Source organism: Haemorhous mexicanus, chromosome 2 (assembly GCF_027477595.1).
Source record: "Haemorhous mexicanus isolate bHaeMex1 chromosome 2, bHaeMex1.pri, whole genome shotgun sequence".
NCBI lineage: Eukaryota > Metazoa > Chordata > Aves > Passeriformes > Fringillidae > Haemorhous > Haemorhous mexicanus.
The window spans coordinates 20,009,939-20,030,158 of NC_082342.1; the positions used below are offsets into that span (position 1 = coordinate 20,009,939).

A 20,220-nucleotide genomic window follows, 5' to 3' on the forward strand; every position below is an offset into this window, starting at 1 on the left:
TCCTGAGGTAGCTGGAGAATGAGTGAATGAAGGACTGAGAGCTGAATACAAAATCCCCTTAAAATGGTGGCTCGTTTTACTCCCTATGGCCTGTACCAAAGGCTAATGAATTTGACTATTTCTTCTGCATCCTTTCTATGGACAAGGTATGGGATTTTGATAAGGTCAATCTTCTCATGCCCTCAGAGACTGTTAAAGAACCAAGTACCTGTGCAAAAGTGGGGATGCAGCAGGCTTGTGACTTTTCACAAGAGCTAATCTATTCCTCTAGCTCAGGCAAGGTGTGCTACAGGAATGAAACCACTCCTGTAGCCCCTGTGGGCTTTTTAGTAAGATTCAGTCAGGCAGTTATCAGATTTCTGTAGTACTGATGTTATCTCTGTTCAAGCTGCCTCTGTTTTGATTCCGAGCAACACCCACATTCTCAAAGATGGTTTCTGAGGCTTTCACCACCGGCTGCCTGTGCTCACATTCTGGGGTACATTGGGACAAGTCTGGGATTCATGCCTGAAATGCCTGGTGCATACCAACAAACCTACTCCCACTGCCTGTCTGTTTGAAGGAGGCACTGGCAGACCAACGGGCTCTCGTGGCCTCTGATAAGTTAATTACTGGTGGCTTAAATGTTTATGGGATGGAATGTGCCTCCCTTTCAGCATCTTGCCTATGCTGAGAAGCTGCCTTTGAGATGTTGTTTCATGGGTGAATGGTTTAAAGTGTCTGTGCAAAGTTGAAAGTTGTTTGAATGATGTGTTATCCTTGCTCCTTTGTAACACCAAAGCTTCTTTGCTTTCTGATTTAAAATATGAATAAGCCAAATACATTGGAGCTGGGGATATAAGCTCATCTGGCACAAGGGTTTCTCTGAAGCAGTTGTGTAGCCCCTTCAAACCCAGTATTTCTTGTGTGTAATTGTGTTGTTGCTAATTACAAGGTAGTCATTGTTTATATCCTCATCCACCCTTCTGGCTTCCTCTTGGAAGAACAGGCACAATTCCAATCTCCCTGAGGCAACTGGAGGCTGTGGCTGATGGTGGTTGGTGGCACCAGCTGAAGCATGACACTTGCGAGGGGAATGTCTGAGTTGGGACCCAGCAGTTGCCCTTCAGATCATCCTAACCCAGAGCAGGACACAGGAACAGCCCTTCATGTGGAAAAGGAGACTTCCAGGGTGAGTTTAGGGAATGAGATCTTGTGCAATGTACAAAAACCTCCTTATTCTGCAGTAAAGTAGAATATGAATGCCATCAGAACAGTTAATTTGAGATAACTCTGTGCATAATTGACTTGAATTCTTGAATCAGGGAGTGGTTTTGATTTTAGTTTTCCTAAAAAACCAAAATTTATTGTTTTTAAGGAAATGAGAAGAAAGAAGGGAAACATGCTTTTCCTTTGGAAACAATAATGAGGGATTTGGATTATCAAATAACAGCTGTGTTGATGCAGACGCAATAGCTGTCTGTCAAGAGCATACAGACAGCTTACAGATTAAATTGCTGTACTTCCAGCTCCCAGCAAACACTGGTGTCCATTGTACAAGAAACTGATGATGCCATGGAGGAGGCACTTCCTTAGTAGGTTTTCCCAGCATTATAGCTTAACATGATGGGAAAAATTTTTATGAAAAGATTTTCTGTAAAATAGAAAATGTGGTTTTATCAAAACTAAAACACATTCTATGAAAATGTGGATCCTGGAAAAAAATTATTTAGAAAAAAAAAAGTGATTTGTTTTCTCTGTTTGGTGAAAGTGAAATGTCTATACCTAATCAACTGTGTTTTGAGAGAGCACTGTGTTTCATTTGGTTTCTTGAAGAGTATATTCAACCCCAACTGCATTGCATATCTTAAGGTGGATTTGAAAGTGAGGAAAGAATGTTTGCCACAAGGTTTTGCTTGACTAAAATCAGAAATGTGAATCTAAAAGACTTTTATTGGTCTTAGAATTGCGAATTGTTGAGTCTTTTTTGCTTGTTAAGACTGAATTACTCTTCAACATCACAATGATTTTCAAGAACAAAACCTGATTCTTGACTGGCTTATCCACCATAAAGCATTTCATTCAAGTAGCTATCTAACTGCTAAACAGCCTTCAGGACACTCGTGCTTTAATTATTTCATTTAGGCTGCTAACCTCTTCACTTGAAATAACACCCCCTCTTCAGTCACAGTGTTTTGTCAGGAGCTTTTTGTACTACATGGAACAGGCAGAGAAGACAAAAGCAGCCCAGCATCACATCTGAGCTTGACTTGCTTTAGATTCTTGGAAGAAAAAGCCCAAATGGTGCTGCCTTGACAAGCTGTACCAGATCAAACCCCCCACCTGTGTTAGTGTGAATAGAACTTCATTTTAGTAGCATCCTGAAACACAAGAGAACTTAAAAATCGTCATGTTTGTGGGCACCTCTTTTTATACTTGATACACTCACTGTCCTCAGACACATAGGAAAGACAACATGGATGCAGGTCTTCCGTTGTGCTGCACTGGTCCTGGAGGATGCCACAGTCAGATGGAAAAGCCATGAGAAGAAAAGATTAAAAGTATGTTTGTGATGGGGAAATGAAGTGTGAGAGACAAAGCAGGAGGGGAAAGAAGTCCCTGACCAGCATACCTTGCTTTAGAAGGAGTCAGTAGAGCCTCCCTGGCTGCAGAATCACTGGCTTCCAGCAGATTGGAAAATTATTATGGGCTGAGCAAAACACAGGGCCTGGGAAAGGACATATTCTTCAGTAGGGTTTGGGACAGTTATTTCCCTCTGTCTATTCCTGTCTTGCAAATATACTTTAAACTGGCACCAGTCTGTAGCCAGTTGCAGCCGATGTTGCATATTTTTCATGTACCACATTTTAAAAATGTGACTCAGAACTGCCATGATCTGAAATGTAAGTTTAATAATAAAACTAGGAGGCATGGCTTATAAGGCTTTGTGTGAAAGGAAATGTTTTAGGACACTGTTATTTTTAAACATATTACGGCATTGCAAAGTAGTGTGAATCAAGTGCTGATTGTCATGTTGTACCTAGAAATAGGAAAGTCTGTATTGAAGAGTCATATAACACTGAAATTTAAAAGGTTAAACTAGGAGCAAAAAGGGGGTTAATGCAAGTAAAAAAATAACGTGTTTTCTAAGGATGCAGAGCTGTTTAATCAGACTTGGTACTGTATCTGCATGTCTTTTTCTGCCTGAAAACTCTTTTTATCTGTTGTCCAACTTTAGGTGTGATAGTGGGAGGAAGGTATTCAAAGTGATTGATTTTTGTCAATGAAATGCAGTGAAGAAGACACTGCTGTTCCCCAGAGAGAACTTAGAGGTAACTACAATCTTGCATAGACCCCAGAGATTCCATGCAGAGGAGCCCTTGAGGCAGGGAAAGCCACCTTGGGAGGTTGCAGAGGTTCTACCTTTGTAGTGGGTTAGGCTCTACTCTTTTAGCATTTTTATGGAAATAGTTTTAGTAGGATAGTCACACAGTGATGTGCTCAGTAAAGTCCTGTTTGTTGGAGAATGGAGATGGTAGAGTGTAGCAATGGTGATGGGCACTGACATTTGCATGCAAGCCCAAAGGTATTACAGACTCAAAGTACTATAAACACAGAGCTGAGATTGCTCAGTTTTCTAAGCGATGAACAGCATGGCATGGGGGGAAGAACTGTGCCTCTAGCAACAAATGTGAAGTCAAGATGTGCAAATTCCCAACCTGGGAATTGTTGTTTTAGAGTATGTAGTGGCTATTAAATTGCAGAGATTAAAGGCTACCTCTGTGTTTAAAAGTTGTGTAAATATGTAAAAAATGAAAAAGATAGTGCAAAAGAGTGTGTGATTTTTATAAGGCTGCATTTCACAGATGCGAAATGTATCACATTTTTTGCAGGTTTTTCCTAGTACTGCTTTCCTGTTACTAGATGGTGGAGCTGTTGACTGGACCTGCTAAGGAGATGCAGTTTAAATGTCCTGCCTAAGTTGATTCTCAAGCATCACATTGCAGGGCTCAGTTTCAGAGCACTGAATTCTTCTTGCCATGGGGATTGGCCATGGCTGCTTTCAGGTGACATGTGTGACAGCAGTGTGGAGTGCTGGGTCATGACCATGGTGTTGATACCGAGTCTTCCTTACAGCTGGTCTTAATCTCATCTTTGTGCTTACAGGGAAGAAACCTGCTCCAAAGTATCCTATAGACTGTGTGAGGGCAGGATGTGACAGTGCTGGGACAATGCTCAACAAAACTGAACTTCAAGTATTCCACACTGTGGTGGCCAATATTGAAATGGCATAAAGCCTGTTCTTTAGTAAAAAGAGCTCGTCTATTCCTGATGATGGCCAGAATAGGAATATTGAGCAATGGCAGGAAATCCTGCTGAAGCAATGGTACAGTGTAAAGGGCAATTTTGCTGCTGACACTTCTCATTGTGGAAAAGCTGTGCTCTCTTTAAAGCTTCTCAAACAGACCAAGTTACTACTTTATTTCCTGTTTCCTACACTGTGGCCGTGATGTGCTCACCATATTATTTTATGGAGTAATATGTAACAGTGTTAAACATTTGGCTTTAGCAGAATTGTAAGATTTATGAAACACTGAAGTTTACAAGTGAAAGGAAAAATCTCAGGGTAGTAGGCAGTTTTAAAATCTCTTAAAAAAAACCCCCTGCAATAGGCAGTTTTTAAATCTTTTTGAACCTGTAAGGTTCTATAAGTTTTTGTTATGACCAAGTGTGTCTAGATTTCTTGCTTTAGATGCCTTTTGCAGTCAAAGATAATTGTTTTCTCATGCAAATCAATGCTTACTTTGGTCCTCAAAGTGAAAGATCCACCAATTAGTGTTTATGAGGGATGATGCTATTAGAGTCAAGAAATAGTTTCTGTAATGCCATGCTTGACTGTGAAAGAGAATAGTACAACTGTGAACACTAAAACAGAAAATTGCTGCAAAAGAGTTTAACTTAGCAGTTCTGGAAATCTGGATATTTTGAGTTTCTGTGGGACTCAGGTGATGGAATGTTTTGTGTGCATCAAAGAATACTTTTAGATCCAGACCTCTTAGAACTCTGGTTTTATTGTGCTATTATATTTCCCTTGGAATTAAATGGGAAGTAAAACCAAGCATGTGCAGACCATGTTGATTATGGACACTATCAGCTGATGTTTTTCAACTTGAGCTGCACTGTATTTTTGGTACTGTTCCTTTCTTATTCTTTTTATGGTCTTTTTGGATCCTGGCTTTGTTGAAACTAGTCAGACCTTTACACTTGTGAATGCAATTCTTACACTCTGCCTTTTGCAGGGTGCAGCAAGCAAAAATGTTTTTGTTCCACCCAGCACAAACACCAGACATGGCCTGGCTGTGCATGTGGAAAGGGGAGCAGGATCTTGTGTGCCAAGGAGCAGTGACTGCATGCAAGGAGGCCTTGGTCCTTGTGAACGTGTCTTGCTCTTCAGTTACTGTGGGCTGGGCTGTGAGCAAAAATTCCTTAAACAAGAGGGGAAAAAAGGAGTTTTGTATGATGCACTACAAGCAGCAAATCAAATCTCTGTGGTCCTCTCGTAGAATGACCATTTTGATGAGGGTGGTGAGGTTCCCCTAAGATGATGTTGATGCCTCATCATTGACAGGGTTCAAGGCCAGGTTGGTGGGGGTTTGAGCAACCTTGCCTAGTGAAAGGTGTCCCTGCTAATGGCAGAGGAGCTGGAACGAGATGATCTTTAAAAACTCTTTTCAATTCAAATCATTCTATAATCCTATGAAGAGCATCTTGGGACCTGTCTTTCATGGCATTGGTGGAAATAGATGAGTGATGGTTAACCCCATTTGCTGCAGAGAGGCTTTGGGAAGAGAAGATGTTAGGAGATCAGCTTTTGAAAGAGAAGGCAAAATGTGGCTGTGTCTTCTAAGAGGGAACATGGGATACTTGTCACTTCCTCTTCTGCTTGGTAAATTCATGCTTGCTGAAGTTGTTTTAATCTGCAAGTTTTCTGTCAGAATTCTGCAGGAAAAAGGTCTTTGATTGTCCCTTTTCAACATCACAGTAGTTTACATCAGTCTTTAAAAGATGATACAGCCAAATGTGGATGTATCCTCTGTTAATCAAACATTCTATCTAAATGTTGGTATTGTCTTGCTTGATAAGTCTAGGGAACTACGATCTAATTAAACAACAGATCAGAGAAGTGCTCTTCAAGTACTAGCTGGGATCATCATCCAAATAAAAATATTCATCAGAGAGGTCTAAAGTCAGCATTTTCCCTAAAGATTTGGATGATAGAACAGTGACTCATGATTGAATATGTTTGATAAAGTAATATTTGGGCTGGAGTGGGGCTTGGGATTTCTAGGCAATGAGTTTCTGGTTCAAAATAACTGAAAGAAATTTAAAAAAATATTTGAAAACAGATTATTTAGGCCAGGGAAAACAAATGTGAATTTCTTCACTGTAACAAGCAATAATTGGTCAGTTGGTCACAAGGTGGAAAACAAATGAATACATTACAGTTCTGCAGAAAAAAATCTTAAAATATCAGTGAGGTGATATATATATATATATATAATTTTTTTTCTCAGTAATATATTTATCAGTAATATATATTGTCAGTTATTCCACAAGGTTAAACTGACAGAGGTTATAAACACATGCAAAATACATGCTCCCTCTAAAATCCAGCTGGAGAGCTTGAAAGGAATAAGAAGAAAGACTGGGACCCTATACAGGGAAGACAAAGACATGGGTTGTGGGATTTAAGGAAAGCAAGGCTGAAAGAAACCAAATGAGTTGTTTGCAAAGACAAAAGCAATGCTCTATTCTCTGGTCCATGGTGGCCAAATCAGGCATTAAGATGGCTTTGCTAAAAGTAACAGTGGCTGGAATAGGCAAGTTGCAGATTCTTTGTTCAAACCGTGTAGGTGACATCTATCAGGGGTGCTGTGTGCTCAGCTGGGAACATGACTGTATGAGGTGAATTCAAGGTCCTGCTTGGTCTTGTGCTTCTGATCATGCTGGGAGGTGGTGGGGGAGGGAGGAACCCTTAACCAGTGGTGGTCTCACTATTTGGCCAGTGTTTGCTTCTGCCTTTCTTCAACCTCATGCTTCTAATTCCTGAACTTAGACTCTGCTCTGCCTGCTTGTTGACATAAACTATGCAGCGAGTCCTTTCAGGCAGGGGCTGTGTTTACCTGCCTATTTATCTGGCATCAATGGGGCGGCAGTGTTGATTGGCACTCCAAGCATAAACAATAACCATTGTCAGAGTAGATTATTCAGAGCAGAGCAATCTGAAGTAATTTGGTTATGAAAAGCTCCCCAAAGCATTACTGCTTGCTGTGACCCAGAAATGATGGCACAAAAATCGATTACATGGTAGGATTTATGTGGCAAACTTGTGGCTCTTCCTTGTGCAGACAGCACATGCTGTCATGGAGATGGCACCTACTGTGTGAAATGTATGTGCAGCCTTCCTAAAGGGAACAAACTCCAGCCATGGAAAAGATAGCTGAAAGAGCCCATTTGTTTGGAAAGGGGATGATGAAAAGAAAGTCTTTGAGTTTCCAAAGTGAGATGATGTGAACAATAGTTGCTGGGGAGGGAGTGAGATATAGGGGCTAAAGATGCAGGTTATGAAGCCAAGTGGCTCCTGTTGGACATGGTCTCTGAAGGAATGGCAGCTCTGCTGCTTGAGAGCTGATAACACAAAGCACCGAATAATCCAGAGCTGTTTGAAATGGGCGAAAAGCCTTCTTCTTTTTCCATTTCTCTGCCCTCCTGCTTTCTACCTCTGTTGAACGTTCCTGCCATATTCTGCTTGCTTTTTGGTTGGTGGGAAGGAACTGGGAAGTTACTCCTGTCACTTGCCCTGTTTCAGAGGGCTTTGCTGCTGAAGGTGGAACATGTCTTGAATATGGATTCAGGCCCTGGAAACTGCTGTTATATTCCCCACTAAAATTGTGGAAACTGCTAAGGTCCTCAGCTGTTTTGCCCTGTGGGTTTCTCAGACATGTAAAGGACAGTCACTTGGGCAGGAAGACTGTAGGTGGACTATGAAAAAAAAAAATTCTTTATAAAGTTTTTATTTCTTTAAAATAGCTTTAAAATGCAAAATCTGTGCCTTTTTGTGCCAACCAAAGCCCTCCAAAATCAAAACACCCCAAAGTGACCAAAGGTCTTTATGGATACTATGCTAAATCTTAATCAGAAATGATAAATCTGCCCCGAGTATTGAATCCATCTGAAGAGATCAAAGCCATTCTTCCAGTGCATTCTAACTAGCAGAGCAAGGGAATTTCCTAGCAAGTCATTATTGGTATGTGAAAGTGCAATGTGTTGAATATCTAAAAGGTATGATCAGCTCAAAGCAAGGAAACGTCTCTTAATTTCTGCTCTGGACAAGTTTCAGAAACACAGAGACACAGAGCTAGAAAAGTAAAGCAGCAAGAAGATATGCATGCCCAGCATCCACATCTCCCTCTGGGGCAAATACCCAATTTTTGAACCTACAGCAAACAAACCACTTACAGAGCTATGAACATTTGTGATCATTTCATATGCAGTGAGAAACAGTTTCTTTCCTAATCCATATGATGATCAGTTTAAACCATGAAGTGTGAAATGTGATTACCCTTGTCCAGGGTTTGAATTAGGGGGATGCAAGGAAAGGCTCATTGCTCCAGATTGCATGAAGAAAGAGAGAACAGGCACAGAGACTGAGCTGCTTCTACATGTCTCTGTGAGGCAGGGCAGAAATATTCCTCTTCCATTTATTCCTTGAGATTCAAGGATGGTAAAATAGATAACATCCCTCAGCAGGGCTTTAATACAGATCTGCCATACAGATGCAATGCACTGACTTGGAGCCCTTTCTCCTACCCTGTCCTAATAGAAAAGTTAGTGTGCTTTGCTGTTGATCTAACACTGGTACTTTTCACACTACAAGGCTGAGAAATTCACTTTAGGGTTGCATAAGCTTTCTTTCGAATCTGTGCTGCCATTGGAGCTGTGAGCTCCATAGAGAAATCCCACTATAGGGTATGTAAATCTAGAATATGTGAATGAGAACAGCTGAAAACCAGTTTTTATTGAAAAACCTAGTGTAATTTTCTGTTGTTTCTTCACTTGCTTCGCTCTTATAGACTGAATTTCCATGTTTTTTTAACTAGTTATGGTAGCCTTCTAGGATCATAAGAGCCACTGCCCTGCTCTGGAAGCAGCTGTGTGAAGTGCTTTGGTTTTAAGTGTGGTTTCATCTTAGTGCACTGGCATCCCATGATTGCATTTAGAAAGACAAATTCCATCATAGCTCTGCGCTGTAATCGCCTGCCTGCAAGTACTTGACTCTGCAGTTGCTTGAACTTGGACATGTTATAATATTAATGAGATATTGATGGTATGTATCAAAGGAAAAGAATTCATTCTGCTAGCCAAGCCTGGAAGCTAGACTTAAAGATATCCACACAGTACAAAAATCTCAGCTTTAGTTTGGTGGGCTGCAAATACATGATTGGTTTATCTGAGAATAGAATTCTTCACCTGCCTATAAAATGACACACAGTAAATACATTAGAACAGTAAAGTAGTTTTTATGCCTATTCTCTCTTAGAGGCTTTCTACTGGCCTTTGAAAACAAATTTATTTTCAGCATTTCAGTATGCTCTTCATGAAAGCTATTGTGTAGACTATTGGCAAGCTACCTACAAAGAAATTGCAGTTTGGTTGCCTGTTGCCTTTTCTGTCATACTATTGATGTATTAATATCTTTCCAAGCATAAGTCTGTGCACTGAGATTTTTTTTTCATTCAAGGCATTTTTTCCCCAATCTGCTGTGTCCTTGAGAAAATTCTGGAGGGATGCTGGAGAGCTGTTGTCATGCTGGATGAGTCTCACTGCTGAGCACAGGGATTTTCACTAGTGAGATGGAGCCTCAGACCTGTCTCCTTGACCCAGTTCCGTGACTTAGCTGCTCAATAAGAAAAGATGTTGGGAGAAACAGAGTGGCTTTGGGCTGGGAGCTAGGAAAGGTGGGAGGATCCCTGTGTTTGGCCTGCTGGGGATTTGGCTGGGGTTTTGGGATGTCTTTTAGTGAGCCTCCCTATTCAGCAACAAAAGTGTTTCCTTCATTCATTCCCTGTCCTAGGCTTGAACGGCCAGCATGTGGCCCAGGCTGTGGATCCCATGCTAATTAGAATATAAAAGGTCCATTGTTTATTGCAAAATAAGCAAGTACAGATAGGATTGTTATAGTTTGAGCTATGAATCACATCTGACTCACTAAAGGTTACACGTCCAATTCTCCTTTCATCTGTATCAAGTGCTGTTCTGCTGGTGGTGCAAATACATGCAAAAACAGGAGTTAGTACAAGAAAGTATTTAATGTGAGGTATTCATCTTATCTTGTTTCAGACTAGGTATTTCCACTGTGTCATCACTTGTTTTTAACAGTTGTCAAAACAGTTGAATATGGCAGAGGGCTTATTTCTCATCAGCAGACTTTGCAGCCTGCCTGGCTTCAGATAATAAATACCTTCATAGCATAAAATATTTTCCTATGGAGAAACCAGTTATTAACTTTTGCCTTCCTCAAAGTTTTAATAATATGCTGCATGCAGGAGATATCTGTGCTTTGGATAGGATAGGGATGAGAAGAAATACAGCAATTTATTTTTACATATTATGCAATATGTCTGGATGATGGGGGATGTGATAGCATTAATTATGTGGAGCTGCAGTGACAGCTAAAAAATGGAGCATACAAATATGGATGTATCTTTTGACTATTGCCAGTTCTAGCCACCACAAATAATAGTGACTACAAAGCTGGCCCTACTTGGTTTGTTCATTATTTCCAATTAGCTCTAATTTCTTCCAGATGTATGTGGCATTAGTAATTTTTGTACGGTGTGTATATATGGTTTGCTTAATATTTTTTTCAGATTATTTGTACTCTGGGCTTGGTGTAGTAATCCCAATTATGCTATTTCTAGTTCTTCACTACATGACCAAAATGGACTGGCAGAAGAGCATTTAAGAAAGAAAGGAAAGGCACTTAGACATCCTAAAATTCATAATCTTGTTAATATTGATCACTCTTTTAGGAGCCATGAACAGCTTTACAAATACTTGGTAATGTCCAAACATTTTCAAGCCTTTAATATTCTTGTCTGGTAAATGAACACAAATTAAGCTACGGGTTTAGTTTCTTTTTAAAGCCATGCTTTATTTTAAGCTTTCTTTTCCCATGCTACTGTATTTGATGAAATTGCTGCTAGCCACAGGCGTTTGTGTTTGTCACAGGCTATCATTTTCCACAGGAAGCCAGGGGCCTTTGGGTTCCTGATGCTGGGAACTCTCTTGCTGCTTTGTGGTGCTTTGTTCCCAGGGTCTCTGCCATGCACATGGCTGCACTCACCACTGCTGCCCTGGCTGCTTTTCTCTTTCCTTCTTGTAGCAGGAACTCATCTGTACTGGGTTTGCATGGCAAGGGTTTGGTAGCAGGAGAGCTACAGGTGGGGCTTCTCTGAGAAGCTGCCAGAAGCCTCCCCCATGTCTGATGGACTCAAAACCACATGCCCCCAGGATGGACCTTCCATGGATCAAGGCTGAGCCCATTGATGCCTTGTGAAGGCTGACCTAGAATAGAGACTAGATGGAGCTAAAGAATAAAGTTGGTATTTATTAGGAGACCTCAATAGATCCACCTTTGGGCAACACAAGAGCCCAGCCAGGGCTACAGCCCAGGTGAACCCAGAATGGTCACAAAATGGACGACCGGTCATGGGGTCTCACATTTTTATAAGTTCTGCTCCATTAGCATATTGGAGCTAATTCTCCAATTACAGCTCCAGCCTATGAAGTCCCATCTGTCTTGTTTTTCTCACTTCAGTCCACTGTTGCTTATGCTCCTGGGCTTGAAATTTGGATCAGTTGTCCTTGGGTCCCTGTTTAGAGAAGGAATTGTTTTGTCTACTTACTCTGTGAAGAGAGCTTACCATCCCTTAATATGAAGCTCAGAAGTAAACACTAAAGCAGTACAGAATCTAAAAAATATAAAAGCTAAAACCTTAGGCATCACCATCAGTGGTAAAATAGTAATACCATCAGTGGTAAAATAGCCTCTGTTACAACATATGTAAGCAAGGGGAAAATTATTGAATTATTGTGCGGAAGTAAATTACAGCCAGAGAAAAGAAGTGAGAACATGTGAGAGGAAACGTCTCTGCAGACACCAAGGTCAGTGAAGAAGGAAGGGCAGGTGGTGCTCCAGGCACCAGAGCAGAGGTTTCTCTGCAGACCATGGCAAGGCAGGTTGTGCCCCTGCAGCCCATGGAGGTCCAGGATGGAGCAGATATTCCCCTGCAGCCTATGGAGCAGGCCATGCCAGAGTGGGTAGATGCCCAAAGCAGGCAAACCCTGTGGCAAGCCTGTACCTTTTGCTGTATTTTCTCTCTCCTGCCCAGCTGAGGAGGGGAGTGATAGAGCAGTTTTAATGGGCACCTGATGTCCATGCAAGATTCAATCCACCACATCAACCTAGTTCAAGAAATACATTTTTTGGCACTGGCAGTCACTTTTATGGTCCTTGTGTGAACTGGCTGGAGCACAAAGCACAGAAAGCTCCTGACCTGTGCCTCCAGGCAGCTCTCATGACTGGTATCAGCAAGTACCACCTTCCCACATAAATCCTTATTGCCTTCTGCCCTCCAGCATCTCCTAATTGTTTGCTGATACATCTTCATTTAGAAGTATGGTTCTTAAATCTAGTTTACACCACTATTGAAGCCGGTAACAGCAGCAGCTTTGGACTCTGTGCTTTGTGCATGAACATAAGAGATGGTTGCTGGAGCTTCTGTAATATCTGACATGCAGCTTATCTAGAAAACCCTAATGAATTCCATTGTTCATCTACAGCTGAATGTAGAAATGTGGAGCCTCATCTGTAAGCCTACCTGGAGCCTGAGCTGTGAGCCTCTCATTTTTGGTACCAGACTTCCATTTTCTGCTTTTCTTGAATCCATGAAAGAAAGTTAAGAAACAACTGACATATGTCTGCACATCTCTTCACATGTGAGTAGTAGATCTAATGACTACCAAAGGAGACCTTGAGTAGAACAGGCAATAGAGAGGCACAGGCTCAACACTTTGCAAAGATTTTAACTGTCTAGCTCCTTGGGATGTTAGTTTTATTTCTGTGGCTCCTAAATTTTAGGGTTAATTATTTTAAATACAGTCTTGTGGTTCCTAAATTTTAGGGTTAATTATTTTAAATACAAACTAAGCAGGATACATAATTATGTAAGTCCCTTAGCATCCTTTGGAAATAAAAATAATTTTGCTGCTAGATCCCATGAACTTCAAGAGGAAAATACAACTTTATAATATTAGGCAATAAAATTAAACTTTACCCTATAAGAGACCTCTTTGGTTATTTCTACAACTTTGCATGATGTCTTAGAAATGTCTGATGTATGCAAGCATAATAAACCTCCTGCAGTGTCTCAGCTGTAGGCAAATGGCTCCGTCTCTGAATGGTCCATGCAAGTGGTTTTCTATACTTGAGGGGTAAATTGTATGATTAGGCAATTAAGAGTAAAAAGTTCGCTCTTCTCCAATGGAGTGCAGCAGTATTCAGCTAAACGTATTGCTCATTTGTTCCTTGTAGTTCATTTTTCCTTCTTAAACAGTCAGCACTGGTTGAGTAATCATTTTTTCATATGAGAAAAACAGCTCTGATTGCAGAGTCACCCCTTTCTGTAGTCTCTTAGTGAAAACATCTTACATTCATTTCTCCTTTTGAACCTACCTGTAGAGGAATCATCAATGCCGGATATTGCAATTACCTCTTCTTGTTCAGAGAAGGCAATTAAGCATGCGATTCTTCATCTTGTAAAGTGATGCATTGTCTTAATAGGCCATTTTGCAAACAAATTCTGATGATCCATGGAGCACAGAGGTTCACGTGCTGCAGTCTCATGCTAATACTGCTGCAGCCATCGGTGATATATAGGGCGAAGGGATATATGGGGAGTGTTTCCATAAGGGCATATGATGTTGCTGAGGGAGAAAATATTAACACTGAAGAAAAAAGCAGTCTTCTATTCCTCATTGAGTCACTGATATCCATAAGTAAATAATTCACTGTCTCAGTCTTTCCAGGGTCATCACTTCTGATAATATGGGTGTGTCTTTAAGAAGCAGTAGAACTTGCCTAAACAAACTTAGCTTTATCAAGCCATTTCTTCTCCTTAGAAAGGATTATGTGTATTTGATGACTTATTTGGCATAGGTACTTGATTATTTGACCTTGTTAGATAGTATTTACAGATGGTTTTTTGAGACTATTTGGCTTGTAAGTTTAAATATTCCTTTCACTGGTGAAGGGAATTAATAATCTGGAGGAGGATGTTTAATCTGTCATCATTCTTCATTAACAGAGCAAAATCTAAAGAAAAGAGTGAGGATGGACCTTAGTATTGTGCATTTTTCTGGTCCTGTGAGGTGTTGCCTGCTTAGGCTATCTAGCTTGTGTTTCTCTTGCAACCAGAACCCCTTCCCAGTGCCTCCCAGCCTCTAGGAATAGCTGCTTCTGATCAATTTAAAAATATGTTTTAGTCTTTATTAAAGAGTCAGTCAGAAAACCAGTCTTTTCAATTTTCAACTGGAGATACACCTGCATAAAGCCTGCAGACAACTTAGGGTTTGAATCCATAGGAACATTCCTTAGGCTATTTCTGTTGATCGATGATTTTTGTATAGAAACTTGTTAGCTTGTAGAAGATTTCAGTTTTTCAGTTGGTTTTTCAGGTTTTCAGTTTTGAATATTTTTTTTTAGCCAGCTTTAAACACTGACACTTCTAACATATTTATCTTCTTAATATAAGTCTTCTCACTCCACCTCCTTTTCTCTGCACCTCTAGAAGATATTCCAACAGGTCTGACTATATTATATGGACTCATTAATGATGTAAGTGAACATGGGTAGCTCTGGTATATGGGGGAAGTAGAGAGGGAGGTGGTTGAACACCCCTTTCGCAGAAGTTTAGAGGAGAGGGATGGCCAGAAGCTGGGAGAAGGCAGCACACGTATGTGCACCCCCATTGCTTTTCCTGGGTTCTCTATAGTACCTCTGTCGCTTTTAGGGACTTGAACATGCAAGAGTTGGATGTGAGGACAGAAAGGCAGAACAGACATGAGGGGTGGTGGGAGAGGCTGAGGCACGCTGTAACCCCCTGTGCACTTTGGATGCTGTCAAGGTCACTCCTGAAGGTGAATGTCAGCTGCCAAAAAAGCCAAGGCTCAGGCTGGATGTCTGCAGATGTTTTGCATCTCCCCAGTAGAGTGCCATGTACACTTTCCTAATTGGAAGTTGCACCAGAGGCAGGAGCTGGTGTCGGGGCTGGATGCAGCTCTGGCAGCCATCGAGGTGATGAAGCAGAGGAAGGTGGCTAATCTGACTGTGTGCTAAAATAATAAGACAAGGAAAAGCTCTACATAATTATCATTATTCCTGCTCTACTAAGATATGCTGCTTTGCTTTTTTGCATTTTTGGGGGGGGGGAAGAGAGACAGAGAAAAGAGTCACAAATTAATCTCTGCAGGACCTTTTGTGGGTGAGTTCAGGACAGAGGTAGCATCTTCATTTTGTAACAGACTGTAGTTTCCAAGATAGAGGTCATGGTTATAAAAGGTTCATGATCCTGGAGGTGATGTTATGTGCCTAGAAGCATGAATAAGAAATGTATTTACATAGCAAAATTTTTTGGAAGCAGCCCTCTCTTTTTGCCAGCGCTGCTTTTAGGTTCCTGACCACAAGAAAGCAAAGAATGCGGACAACTGGAAAATTGTGTTGCTCTTCCAGTTCAGGTGGTGTTGTCAAAATATACAAGACCTAACAAGATTACAGTAGTTTTGCCCTTTAATTTGATGAACAGATGCAGGTTGAAGTTACTAGTAGATCTACATTAGCACTTTGGTTCAGCCCTGAGTCATGGGATTATTTCATTCTGCTATACTCATTTTTGATGAACCACTTTGCTCCCTTTTTTTTTTTTGTTTCTTTTTTTTGTTGTTGTTGTTGTTTTTGGTTGTTTTTTTTTTATTTTTGTGAGGATGGGTTAATCAAATGCTAATTCCTCAGTGAAATATTTCTCCCCTGTTGGAACTTGAATGGGATATTACAGAGTGCAAGATCAGAAACCTCCTTTTACACAATAGCTGTGACAGAAATGGCTCACCAGGAAAGCAGATTGCCAAGGGGTGAGTAATGTGAATGAGAAGGGCAAAGGGGGGCTTTTCAAGGGGTACTTATATTTTGATGTTTCTTGTATTGTGATATTAATCTAATTTTTTTTTTTTGTACTGAATCAAGTTGGATGTCGCATATTTCTGTAATGCAAGTTGTTAAAATTCCCAGCTCGTGCTCGAGCACGCTGTCATTTCTGCTTTTCATTAAGGTTGTTTGACTATTTCATGCCATGGAAAAAGAGGTTACTTACTTACAGCTTTCCTGGTTGTGAGGAGCAGAGGGGACATCTAGCAGTATCTACCTGACTGCTAGAGCAAGTCCAGGACCAGATCATGACTGGATTTTTACAGGAACCTACATGTTCAGGTGCCTACAAGGCCAAACGGGTAGAAGAGCAGAAGCATAGCACAGCACCTCACCCCACTGAGGAGGAGGCTCAGGGCACTGTCAAAGTGTGAGTCATCTGTGCAATTCCAGAGTACAGCTACTACAGCACTGTAGGAAAGCACTAAACTGAAGCTTGAAAACTAGGGGAAGGGACAAACTCAGTGTAGAAAGAAACTGTAAGTTAGTTGAAGGGGTGCCAAGAGGATTTTAATAGAGACTTCTAAGGTTTTCTTGTGACTTCTATCCTTTAATGAAGAGAAGCGTTTTTCCCAGGATAGGGAACAAGATGCAGCTATGTGTGTAGTCAAAGTAGGCTTGACCATGGTTGCTAATGCAAATAGAAAGTGTATTTTTTTTTCCCAAGGAACTATATTTAAAATAGAGTTTAAAGTATGAAGAAAAACACCATTCTTGCCCAGTGCTGATCTTCCCTTTGAATTTTACCTACGTTTAAATCTATTTTGCTTTCTCTCCTAGAAATCCAATTCTCCCCAAACCAGACTATGTATTTATAAGACTGCACTGCTCTTGGAAAAATCAGCATACCTTTGTGCTTACATTCCCCTGCTTTTGCGTTTGAGCTGGGCCCCTGACAACTGAAAATATTTAAAGAAGAAAAACTAAACCCTAATGAATGTGAAAGGCATTTGCACACAAACACGCTTTCTTTTTTCTGTCTCAATTCAAATACATTAAAAGGCTTGTATAGGCTATTAAAGTAAACACAGCTACTCATTCCCTCTATGCTATTTTGCACCAGTTTTGAAGGTCTTTGAAACTGTGTTTATGTCCTTATTCTTTACCTAATAAAGATCCCTTAGTAAAATATCTGTCTGTGTCTAAGCTCAGCAGCTACGTGGTCACTTCTCTCTGTATCATTTTTCCTGTGAACTTTCCATTCCTTCTCCTTTACTTAGAATAAAATCAAGCATTGTTAATGGCCAGAAGCCTGCACTAGGAGGGCCATATCACAGCTCATCTGGGCCTGTGCATGCAATAGGTGAAATGCTATCAGTCTTCTGGAACAATGATGAGTATCTGTAAAGTCACTTTCCTATAACAGAAACTTATTTTAAGAGCAGGAAAAGCATTGGTCTCCTTCATGACTTCTCAAGACGTGTTTTTACCACATAAAGTCAACTGGCTCTAAACTGTGGACCCAGCTTGGCTTCAAAGTGTGCCTGGCTCTTCATTCACAAACTAAATGTTCTAGAGAGCTGCCAAACTGGGGAGATTATTTTGTCTCATTTTCTGGCAAGCTGTGACTACATGTACCACTTCATTTATATGCTAATTGAGGCCAAGCCTCCAAATAGGTTCCATACAATATCAGTGTGACTTGGCTCTGACTGTATGGTTATTCTGCTTTCAGCAGCCTCAGTGTGTGTGCTCTGATCTGGACAGGGTTTAATATGTCTTCATCAGTGAAGTCCTGGGGCCTGACCCCGGCTTTTGGAGAGCGACAGCTCAACTTGAGAAGTCATTCACACTTGAGGATTACCACGTCTCTGTGAAGGTGAGCTCATGCCACTTCTTGACCGGGACTCTACGGTTTTCAGGTCCGAGGAGATGTTGATGTTTCTTAGGTCAGCTGGTGTAATAAGATGTTGCAAAGGGCACAGCTAATTATGGGGACAATGTGTTGACAAGCCAGCTAAGTTGAACAGCTGGTTTTGTTGTCTCCTCTTGAGCATTGCAAAAACTTGTTCTCTCCCAGACTGCCCATTATAGAAGCATAGTAAGCATCCATGCTCTGTCAGCCATCCCTTGAGCAGCACAGTATTGTTATAGAAAGAGCAGATACACACATGTGCATTCAAGGCTACTTTATATACATTAAGGGTTCCATTTGACTGTTTTGGATGTTATGAATTCCACAAGTCAAGCATGGACTATTCAGTAAGTGGACATATGGCTTATGCAGAATATTATAGAAAGAATATCACTGAGAGTCTCTCAACTTAGGTTGGGAAATGTACATACCTTTTCAGAGAGGAATATTAGTACGTCATGCTTTAAGGAAGAGATGTGGCACATACTTTGCCATTAACCCTGGAGATTAGGGATTCACACTAAGTTCTGAAATTTTTATGCAATATAATTTCCACAGTTTTTTAAACTTTCTTTTAGAAACATATCGAAGTGTGTTTTTAGAATCTCATTAAAAGAGAACTGAGTGCTTGAAAGTTAGAAAATTCCCAGCTGTCAGTCACCTGTGTGATTCCTCTGTGGGTCTACTCTGGAACATATGCTATTTTGGAGAACAGCAGAATGGGAACATGGAGTTGCAACATGTCTAACTTTTTAAAATTGAGTGCTTGGGCTGCATTTCCAAGTCCTGGTCCAAGCGTCCAAAATGAGGCTACTAGCCATACTCTACTGGAGAGAGCAAACAACTCAGGAAAAGGGGCTGTTGACAAGAACAAAAATGTGTCAAAAATTCCTGTGGTCTCCCAAGTTGATTGCATGCTCACAACTTTGAAATGAGGGATTATCTGAAATCAAGATTCATGGCCTGGGCTCAGGCACCTGCATTGTCACTTGGGGGATTTGCTGTTCTCTTTGGAGTTGCGTGCCAATCTCTCATCCAGTAAGCAGGAGAATCAGTTCAGCATGAGCTGCCTCCCCTTCCTGAGGCAACTGTGCAGGATAATTGGCTTTCCCAGTTAAAGAATTGACACAGAGAGGCTCTTCACCTCACCTGCGGATGTGAAGTCATGATTTTGCCAGGAAAAGGAGACTCATCGTGCACAGAGCAAAAAGCTAGAGGTAGCATGACTGCTCTGCCTAGTGATGAGGCAATTTCCTGGGATGGAGCAGTTACGGGATCGGGTACTTCCCAGAAGTATCTAAGTGTTTTTGCAAACTGCTTGTAATTTATCAGTAAAACTTCCATGGGATTTCCAAAGCCTGCCCATGCATTCGCTTTTCTTTGTTCCTATGAACAGCTTGTTCACAGCAGCATGTTGCCTCTAGGTTATGACCTGTTGGTTAACAAAAATAGGTGCCAGGTGAGGCTCTTGCCAGGGCATGACTGCCAGGCTGAAGAATTCCAAGGAGGTGGCTCATTTATTTCCATGACACTGTGCTCCTTTGTGTGGTCCATGGAGCAGGTCCTGGCAAGCGGCATTGAAGCAAGTCTCTGTTTAAAGTGGAAAAGCTCCAAAGCTGATAAATTTCCTCTGTCAAATGGGTCAGAGAAAGGACATCCCTGCTCTAGGCCAGGCTGGTGTCATTAGGTATACAAGGGTTGTTCCTTAGACTTGGAAGTGGTCCAACATAAAGCTAAGCATCCGGAAGCTATGCTAAAGGGGATGATAGCAAAGGGCAGGATCAGGGTGGAGGATCTGCAGCACTGCAGGGAAGAGAGCTTGCTGCTGCACTCAGAGCACTATCCTGTGCTTTGTGAAGCTCTACAATGGGCAGCAGTCTTTGTTCCATCAGGTGTCAGCTTTTGCCCAGGAAGCAAAGGCAGTAAAGAAACTGGACAAGTTGGGAAGAGACAAGTTGGCACAATTTGGCTTCTAGGAGACTCGTATCCGAAGAACCAACCAAAAGTCTGAAACACCCTATGAACAGGTTTCTGCCCAAACCCCATTGCTACCAGTGCTGCA

General features: G+C 41.2%; 1 protein-coding gene across 3 annotated transcripts in view; it reads left to right on the plus strand.

The window, feature by feature from the left end:
- The first annotated feature begins 15,928 nt into the window (after positions 1–15,928).
- PHLDB2 (pleckstrin homology like domain family B member 2) overlaps positions 15,929–20,220 on the plus strand; it is an 87,664-nt gene continuing 83,372 nt past the window's right edge. The window contains exons 1-2 of one of the 3 annotated variants that reach the window (XM_059837644.1): positions 15,929–16,230; positions 17,979–18,122. The gene's annotated coding sequence lies outside the window, so the exon portion shown is untranslated. The remainder of the gene's footprint in view (positions 16,231–17,978; positions 18,123–20,220) is intronic. The other 2 variants (XM_059837651.1, XM_059837753.1) reach the window with 2 other exon arrangements.